The sequence below is a fragment of the Grammomys surdaster genome, unplaced genomic scaffold (assembly GCF_004785775.1).
Source record: "Grammomys surdaster isolate TR1022 unplaced genomic scaffold, NIH_TR_1.0 127, whole genome shotgun sequence".
Classification (NCBI taxonomy): domain Eukaryota; kingdom Metazoa; phylum Chordata; class Mammalia; order Rodentia; family Muridae; genus Grammomys; species Grammomys surdaster.
This window is the reverse complement of record NW_021604585.1, coordinates 2,077,711-2,084,142: the sequence shown is the minus strand read 5'-3', so window position 1 is coordinate 2,084,142 and position 6,432 is coordinate 2,077,711. Positions and strand designations below refer to the sequence as shown.

Below are 6,432 nucleotides of genomic sequence, written 5' to 3'. Positions count from 1 at the left end.
TCTCTCTCTCTCTCTCTCTCTCTCTCTCTCTCTCTCTCTCTCTCTCTGTGTGTGTGTGTGTGTGTGTGTTCAACTTCCTAGGCAAGGTCAGAGGAGAAGCCCTGCTGACAAAGGGAGTCTGCCCTGAGCTCAGAAGGCTATCTGGATAAACGATAGACTTTGCCCTTAATTAGCAGAACACTGGCAGTAAAAGAATTTAGCCATAAAACACTTGAAAGCATTTACAGGCTCCATCAAAGGCACTTATGAAGATACAGGCCATGGTATCCTTTGGCCAGGTTTACTCTGAGGGAAGACCAAGTAAAGGAAGGGCTTGCGGCCCCTCTACTATCAGAAGCATGGCCTTACATTGGTTTAATGTCTGTGGGAACTGAAGGGAAGGCCATCTGCTCACTGTGATGCAAAGGTCAGAGTCAATCCTCAGGACCAAAGACATCAAATAAGTACCCAGGTAATCTTAATTTACGTCTGAGATATCAACTGTGGAAAGAACTACACTGCTTCCTCCTAAATGATTACAGACATTCAGTACCAATTTTGGACTTTCTGATCTGTCCCTTCCCTCTCTTTCTCTTCTCCAGTATCTGTGTCACCCTGCTTCCATGAGATGTCCCCTATAATCCCTGGCATTTGAACACTTGTTTCCCAGTTGGTGGCTGTGAGTTGGCCTTGCTGGAAGTGTGTGAGTGTGTTGGGGGGGCTGGGAGCGGGCTTTAAGGTTTCAAAAGTCACATTAGCCTTGCACTAATCCTGCCACCATGCCTGCCTACTACCACACTCCCTCACCACAGTGGCACTGGCTTTGTGATGGCTACATTCGGAGTCAACTAAAGCCGAAACATCTGGGCATTCCTGTAGGGGTTTCGATTTCTCTCGATTGGATTATCTGAGGTGAGAAGACACCCTAAATCTAGGCTACACCTTCTGGTGGCACGGAAGAAGGAAACTTTTGATTTTTGTCTGCTTTTCCTCACTCTCATGGACAAGGCCATGGCAGTACTTTGCTGGGATTAGAACCCTATTTCAATAGGATTCCAATTTAGACTGAAGACCAGCTGAGACATCCAGTCATGTCTCCAGTCAGGAGACAGCCATTCATGGGCTAGCCAGACCACAGCCACAGCTTGTAGCCACTCTAATCAATTCCCCTTACACACACACACACACACACACACACATACACACACACACAATCAGTTCTCTTCTTCTGGCAAACCCTGACTAATATTGGCTCTTAACCCTCTGGAACCACAAGCCCACAGTAAAGCCTTCCTTCTATGCTTCCACAGTTGCCAATACAATGCCCCCCTTCTCCTTTTAAGTTTCTTAGTCTTTTATACTCATTTTTTTAATGACTAATACTTAAGATTTGTTGTTGTTGTTAAAGTTACTCTGTTGTGGGGCTTAAGATTCATTCAGAAGTTAAGGGCACTTTCTGCTCTTCCAGGGGACCAGAGCTCTATTCCTAGCCCCAACATTAGTGGGCTAAGAGCTACCCCTTCTCTGCAGATCCTGTTCCTCTGGTGTCTGTAAGTACCTGTACACCTTGCACATATCCACACACACATTACAAATTAAATATATATATATTAAATTATATAATATATATATATTATACAATTTATATATATATATTAAATTTTATATATATATATATATATATATATATATATGGATTTTAAAAGTCCAGCTGGGATTCTGACTGAAGAGTGCATTACAGAAAGTGTTATAGGAAGGGCGCTCACCTTTACCGTGTCGTCTTCGTAAACACAAAGCACTTCTCTTCATTTAGTCAAGAAGACTACATTTTCTGCGTATACAAACATGTGGATTCTGTCTCAGCTTCACGATTCTCTGTCAGCATCGATGCCCCATTTAGGTAAAATAATCTTATTCTATCTAGCTCAGTAGTTAATTGACAAAGCAAAATCCAATGGAAACCTCCAACTTTGCACAACTACATCTGAGCTAGGAGAAGCTATTCCTCAGCTACATAGGCAACTGTTTCTGTTTGTCCTCAGCTCCCTTGCCTATGAGAAGAGGCTGGAAGACAGAAATCCTGAGATCCATGAGAGTACCCTAACATTCACCACTCTTCTCAAGTCTTCACCCTTTCTCCCTCGTTTTTCTCCTCTTCCCTTATCCTCCCTCCTGCCTCCTCCCCCATCTCTTGTCAGATTGTCTTGTCCTCACCTTCACAGGCAGGCAACAGGGATGTCTTAGGATGCACTACCTTCAATTCCCTTTCTCCTTAAAGACACATTGCCCCCCCCCCCCCGCTCCTTAGGACTTTTGGCTCAGTAGAAATGTTCATTTTGGGGCTGAGGGAGCTGGGTTAGTGGGTGGAGTGTTTGTGTTTGCCATGCAAGCATGATGATTTCAGTTTGGATTCCTGCCACCCACGTAACTGCTGGATACCTGCAATCCAGGCCTGTGAGTAGAGACAGGCAGAGCCTGAGAAGTTGTGGGGTAGGGGTGTGGAAGTTGGGGAAGGCTTGCTGGGTCTGGCAATTTGGTTTAATTGGTAAGCTCCATGTTTACTGAGAAACTGTCTCAAAAATTAAGGTAGAGAGAAATTGAGGAAGACATTCCATGTTAGCAGTCTGATTTCCACACACCCTTGTGTGAGCCTGCACTCCACACATGTGCACACAAATCACAGACAATAAATAAAGTCTTCATTCTGACTAAAATCAACCAGCTTTGCTGTGCACGGGTCCACCTTTTCTACCTCTGTTCGAGACTTCTCTGCCAGTCCTTCGTCTTTCATTTCATAGTCTCTCTTCCCTCTGCGCATGAGTACCTGGTTTCCCTATTTAGAAAAGTCCTTTTTATACCGCATTAAAAAAACCAAATAGTTACATTTCACACTTTCACAAAGAACTTTCTAGACAATCAGCAGCAACATTTTACTCCAGTCAGTCCTCAACCCTCTTTAATGTGAAGGAAAACCCCTCAAGCCATCACAGTTTCTACCTGTGGTTAAATGAGACCAACAACAGTAACTTCAGATTACCAAAGGCCGTGGATGTGTTTCAGCGCTCAACTTGACCTTGACGTGACTTTGAGCAATTCTGATAGCACTGAGCAATACTGATTACTCTTACATTTTCCTCTTGGTTGCTTTCTATCTCCTTTCTCTCCCTCCCTCCTCACCCCTGTCACTCTAAGTATCCCCATTCAGGAAGAAACACTGGTGTGTATATCTAAGTGCGGAGGCCAGAGGATTTCTCAGGGGCCATCCCACAGGTGCCATCCATCTTGACTCTCTTTTGAGACAGTGTCTCTCATCTTGATGGAAAGTCCCCTGTTGGGCTAGGCTGGCTGACCAAGGAGCTCCAGGAATTGGCTTGCCTCATCAGCACAGGGATTACATGCCATGTTTTATTTACATGGGTTCTGGGATGGAACTCAGGTCCTCTTGCTTGCAAGGAAAGCGCTTCACTGTCTAAACTGTCTCCCTCGTCCTCTACTTGTTATTTTTCACTAACAGCTTTCTTCTTTGTAAAAGTCACTCTTCCTTCCTGTTCTCTCTCCTGTGCAATAAACTCAAAAGCCCACGTGGAAAGCTCCATGCGGGCGTGTCACAGGCATCTCAAGTTCAGGATGTCCCAAGCTCAGCTCATATTTCCAACTAATGTGGTTTCCCCTTAATGGAAACTGTGTGCTAAAGTACACCACCATCCATCCCCCCTCCATCTGAGTTGGAAGCTTGAGACTTACTTACCCCACGCCTTTCCCAGGCTCATTTCTCATCAAGCACACACACACACACACACAGACACACACAGACACACACACACACAGACACACACACACACACAGACACACACACAGACACACACAGACACACACACACAGAGACACACACACAGACACACACACAGACACACACACAGACACACACACACACACAGACACACACACACACACACACAGACACACACACACAGACACACACACAGACACACACAGACACACACACACAGAGACACACACACAGACACACACACACAGACACACACACACACACAGACACACACACACACACACACACACACTTCTCATGCTTCCTCTCCGCTCTCTGCCACTATGCCCCGCCTTGTCTCACTACCAACACCATTCTCTCATTCACTGGAGCCAGCCTCCTGAGGGGTATATTTGCTTATGCCACTCCTCTTGGAAACTGTTTATGGACAGCATATTCAGACTCATGCCAATCTCTTAAGCTCCTGGTCAACCAAAACAGCCATACAACATTCCAGCACGGGTCACAACTCTAGTCCTGTGATAGCTAGCATCATATACTAGCTCATACTTCCAGCTCTCCTTAAAACGTCTTTCCTCCTTGACTCTATACTCCACATATCCTGAAAGAGTGCACCGAGTCTTCTTCAAAGACTTGCATCCTCTTTGGTCTTATTGCAAACATTCTCTTTCATGTGACTGGGTTAGGTTAGCACATGTCCCCTGTATAGCTACTGTCTGTCACATTGTATTGTGATTCTTGCAGGTCTTTCCTCCTAACACGCTCACTGAGAACAAGAACTACGTCTGACACATGGTGAGCGGTCAACGTAATTTATCAAATGGTTCCAATTAGCTGTCATACCACACACAGCTCCAATCCAACATAATTTTAAACACTGTTCTGCATGACAATTTGAAACACAGTACTAACTGGCCTGTAAAGAACTCTTTCTGCCAGGAGAGCTGAGTAAACATCTGTTCTAAGAAACTACAACTTTTCTGTCCAGCGGAAGCCCTACATGGTTCAACTGATTTCTCCCTTGAGTATAAAGGGGCCAGAATTCAACACTTCTCACCGATGGCTTATGTAAACGCCCTCCCGTTTCTAGCTTCACCAATGAGCACTTGAGTCTTTCAGTCCAGTAGCCACCCGAGGCTGTGGCACATCTTTCCTTTCTTTTTCCTAGGATCCTTCTCTAAAGTATTGCTATTATTTTTTAATATTATAACTATCATCACAATATTATTATAATCCCCAATGCATCATCACATAGGTTTTCTGACCTGTATGCTGCTGGTAGATTTTTCCAGCTGACTCCCTAGTCCTTCTTACAGGGGGAGAGACGCCTAGAGGCCACTAGAAGACAGATACTCAGTACCTTATTCCAGAGAGAGGATGGACTCCGGGGCTGTCTAGACAGGTCAGAGTGCACTCCGACCTCCCAATCCCTTCGTGCAGCTGACACCTCACGCACGCTTTCAGCCCCGGGCCTGCTGTGTACTGACCACCTACTGCGGTTGCCTAGGAAACCAGCTCTCCGCCTCCCTTGACCTCTGGGTCACGAAAGGGATAAAGAGGGCGGGGAAATCAGCCGCCCATCCTCGTCTGCATCACGTGGTGGCAACCTACAACCAATTAACATAAGCAGGGAAGACCCTCTCCCGCCCCCTTCCGGAAGACCTCCTCCCACCTTTGCTGTGGCTCCTGGGGAGCGGTGGCAGCTGGTCGTTGGCTAGTTCTTAGTCTTGCGTGTATCTCTCTTCACTTTGTTTCCTTCCGAGGACAGTAACAGTTTGTGGGCTAGGCGGTGGGGACCTGGTCCTGGCATTTTCACAGTGAAAGTTTTTGACACCTGGAGCCTCGAAGTCAGCAGTATTAACTGGTCTTGATCCCCAGCATAGCGTGGAGCAGTGAGGTCACAAGACGGTTCCCAGATCCGCCCCCTCCCGCAGCTGATCGTCCCAGCTGCGCAGCTGCGGCCGCCGAGAGCCCGGTGAGCCCCCAAGAGCAAGTGCAAGACCGCGCGCCCAGGAACGTCTCAAAGCAATGGACCCCCCACTGGTCTTTTAGTAGTTCTCAGGCAGGTTTTCGAGTGTCTTAAATTTGCCAAAATTCTCAGGAGGCAATAGTTTATTTACAAAATAGAGTAGAAGTTAAGGGGTACAGGGAAAGACTGGCTGAGACAGCAATGAACTTAGAAAGCAAGCCAAATCAACCGCTGCCAGCTCTCTCCGTTCTTGACACCCACTATGTCCACTAGAGTTAGCCGCTAACCACAGCCCTGTATGTGCCCTTTAAATGAGTTAGTCTGAGCTGACGTGTACAGTAAAATACACCTCAAAACTTGAACGCATAGTATGCAGAGATGCAATGGAAACGCTTTTGGTTAATGCTTTTTATACCGAACACGTTAAACTATTTGGGAGTGCATTGAGTTAAATAAGGTTTTATTTTGTTTGTCTGTTACGTTGAAAATTTGGCTATCAGGACAATTTATAGCTGCTTGGGGGGCTTGCATTAGGTTATTTTGGACACAGCATGTCGTTGTTTGCTGTCCATTGCAAGAGATAAACACCATGATCGGACACAACTTGAGGTGAGGGTTTATTTGGCTTATATGGTCAGATCACAGTCCTTCACCAGGGAAGTCAGCTCAGCCAGTAGCAGTGGAGAAATACTGT

At 46.0% G+C, this 6,432-nt stretch overlaps 1 protein-coding gene across 3 annotated transcripts in view; it reads right to left on the bottom strand.

The window, feature by feature from the left end:
- The window catches only part of Lrrc9 (leucine rich repeat containing 9), a 68,212-nt gene extending 62,458 nt beyond the window's left edge, over positions 1-5,754 (bottom strand). For 2 of the 3 annotated variants that reach the window (XM_028789453.1, XM_028789459.1), the window contains exon 1: positions 5,442-5,754. The gene's annotated coding sequence lies outside the window, so the exon portion shown is untranslated. Of the gene's footprint in view, positions 1-5,129; positions 5,364-5,441 lie in introns of those variants that run through there. The other variant, XM_028789465.1, reaches the window with a different exon arrangement.
- Between the last annotated feature and the right edge of the window lie 678 nt (positions 5,755-6,432).